The sequence below is a fragment of the Lathyrus oleraceus genome, chromosome 5 (assembly GCF_024323335.1).
Source record: "Lathyrus oleraceus cultivar Zhongwan6 chromosome 5, CAAS_Psat_ZW6_1.0, whole genome shotgun sequence".
In the NCBI taxonomy this organism is placed as follows: Eukaryota; Viridiplantae; Streptophyta; class Magnoliopsida; order Fabales; family Fabaceae; genus Lathyrus; species Lathyrus oleraceus.
In genome coordinates, this window is record NC_066583.1 from 581,086,443 (window position 1) to 581,089,958 (window position 3,516).

The following is a 3,516-nucleotide window of genomic DNA, read 5'->3' on the forward strand; positions in this document are numbered from 1 at the left end:
AACTTATTGACATAATCCCGGATTGAGATGCCTTCCTCCATCTTGCATGTATACAATTTGGATTTCAAGTAGATCCTATTTGTTAGAGTTTTCGTCATAAAATTATTCTCTAACTTTGACCACACGACAACAGTCGTTGCTTCTTCATTAACCAAGAAAGCAACATCCCTCTCAAGGCATAAGATTATCGCTACCCGTGCTTCAAGATCTAGCTCTTCCCAATCCTCATCCTTCATACTCACGAGTTTTTGTTCTTTCCCCGCTAACGCCTTATGCAACTTTTGTGATATAAGCAGATTTTTCATCTGCATCCTCCAATAAGAAAAATCATTTTTCCCATTGAACTTCTCTATTTCATATTTCCCAACCTTGACGGTTCCGCTAGTAGAAGCCATTTTCTTCAAGAAATAAAATTTTACCACTCTAAATTTTGATGTTTGCTCTGATACCAATTGTTAGAGCCGCAATAGATATTTTGCTTCTATTAATGATATGAAATATAGAACTCACTAAAATTGAACAAGACTTGTATGAATAAAGATATCTAAAGAAGAATCACTTTATTACACTCTATATATTTCTATATGTTATTGGTCTACAAAATGTATGAAGAATTTATAATGACATGCAAGCTAAATAATTTGTGGATTTAAATTAACCACAAATATAAGCCTCTCACTTCTATCCTTCCTATTACTCCTCCATAATTTACCGGAGTAAATTATATTCCATATTTAGTATTACCAAATATTATTCCCACATATTAAGTGAAAAATAGTATAGTTTATTATGTGAAACCAAGAAATCTCTAATGAAAATTTAGCGATGAAAGATCTTGGAAAAACCTCTTTTGTATTAGCTATTTTGGTAATTAGAAATTATTCTCAAGGTACCATTCGAATATCACAAAAGAGTTTCATCAATAAGGTTGAAAGAAAATTCAACATGAAATACAATAATATTTGGGATATTTCAATTACTAATTTAGACTATTGAGTCTCAATTATAATCACCTTAAAGTAAACATGGAAATTTGAAAATTTGAGTATTTTCTTACGTTTTGGTTGTAAGTATTTTATATATGATTTTTCTTATATGTATATGGAAAGTTTGTACACTTGAACAAATTAATATTGAATTGTTGAAATAAAAAACAAAGGGCAACCATGAGGATTTTTATAGAGAATAAAAGAGTTTGTAATCACAAATCGGAGATTGGACAAATGGGAAGATCATTAGTATGTTAGACTCCAATACTTTATATGTCAAATAGATATTCTAAATCAAAATAAATAAATAAATGTATTTATGTCATTTAGTTACAATTCAATATAAGGATTTAAAATACCACTCATGTTATATTGTGTTATAAGACAGTCATATAGTGTTTCAATAATAGATTTTAAAAGGTCTGTTGACTTATAGGTTATTATTGTTGAAACTATAATATATACATATGAAATTTAAGATAAAGACTCACTAATCAAAGACTTGATATATAAGATCTTTCATATGATTGTTGTCACTAAGGATGTCCTAGATTAATGGGAGTCGCTTTTTCTTTATGTTTTATAATATTATTTTGATATCGATATAGACTTTATATTAAGATTATCTGCAGAAATAAAGTTTGTTTATTATTATAACCATTTCTGTATCATTTGTGCAAATATTGAATTTGCAAACTTCAGTTTGATCTCAATAAAGAATTCAGTTAGATCATTTGGAAATATGCATGATTCATAGATTATATTACATGAAGTTTCCATGTCACTCATCCATATCGATCTATGTCACCAAATACATTGATGTGGTGGTCGACAGGGTTCTGTCACGTTATACGTCAGTGACAACAGCCGCGGTGGTCCCATTATTGATGTATGAGGTGAACCGGATTGTAAAGTTGAAATCTAAAGATAAATAACATTCAGATGCGTGCCTAAAGAATTGTGATATAATTATTAAAAATATATTTCCCAAGTGGGAGATTGTTGGAATATTTTATAATTTAAATATTATTTTAATTATTATATTCCAATAATCATTTTATGGGCATATATATTTTAATTATATTAGCTATTTATCAAATTAAGAGTCTTAATTGATTAAGTGGTCAAATAAATTTAAAAGGCCAACTAGATTTCTATTTAGTAATTAATTTTAATTAATTAATTGAATATGGACTAAAATATGAGTGAATGCCATGATGACATATTTCAGAATACTGGTAATCCTAATTGGCCATCACCTTATATATAGACTATTGTCCCAAATATACAGTACACAAGCATATTATCTCTTCTCCCCCATCTGAAGAGTGTTGGATGCATTATGAGTATCAGTCGAGGAAGACCATACAAGTCACATGTGTTTGTTGTTTGTCTTCTAGCTTTCATGATTACCGCCAATGAAAAACTTTCTCAATAGATTCAGGTATTTCTGCAATCTCTTCTCTCATATACTAACATGTCGTGGATCTTGTAATTATATACATGTTTGTATTATCTATTCTATTTCGCACTAAAGTATATGATATAATATGTAGAACATGTATTCTTAATTAATTGTTATTGATTTAATTCCAACATTAAACGCTCGAAATGTCTAAAACATCACTCCTTTAAAGAAATCAACCAACACATGGTTTTCTACTTAGAACTACGTAGCCTTGAGTTATCTATCGCACCTGAAGATAAGTAGGAGCAGGATTTTGAAATCTTGTCATATACAACAATAAAAAATTTAGATTTAGTCCATTTCTTTTTACCCCAATAAACTAAAAACAAAATCCCTTTCTTTTCTTTTTTCCTTGCATAATAAGTAGAAGATCACAAACCATTCACGCTACATACATTCGCATAACTAACTAAATGGATTATGTTGAATACAATTGAAAGTGTGAAAAACACAAGAAATGAGGGGTTTGAATTGGGTTTTCCAAGAAAAAGCTTTTCCCAAAACAAAAACATCACTAACAAGTCAAATAATAAAGAGATAAAAACACAATGATTTTTATCCTGGTTCGCTTGAAACTCAAAGCTAATCCAGTCCACCCGCCAATGTGATTTGCCTTATACACAAAGACTTAATCCACTATAATCAATAGATTACAATAAACACAAAAAATATCCTTCTTTGTTTTCTCAAGGATCCAACTAAACCTTAGCCTCCTCAAGGATTCACAAAGAAAAGCTTTCTTTATCTTCTCAATGATAACCTCATTAAGGAATCAAACAAATAGTTTGAATACAAGTTTATATGTTACAAGATGCTTCTTCAAAATCAGATTTTACACAAATGAATAGTAAATACTTAAAGAACACTGAATATAAAAGAAGAGCTTTTCACAAATAAAATTAGCTTGTGTAGTTCAGCAGCAATAGAGTAAAATGTGCATGTTCTTCAAGTCTCCAATGCATGCTTATATAGTGTAAGCATGTGATCGTTTGAGGGAAAAAAGGGAAAATCTCCTTGAGCGACTGTCCACTATTGGATGAGAAAGGAATGATACCACGT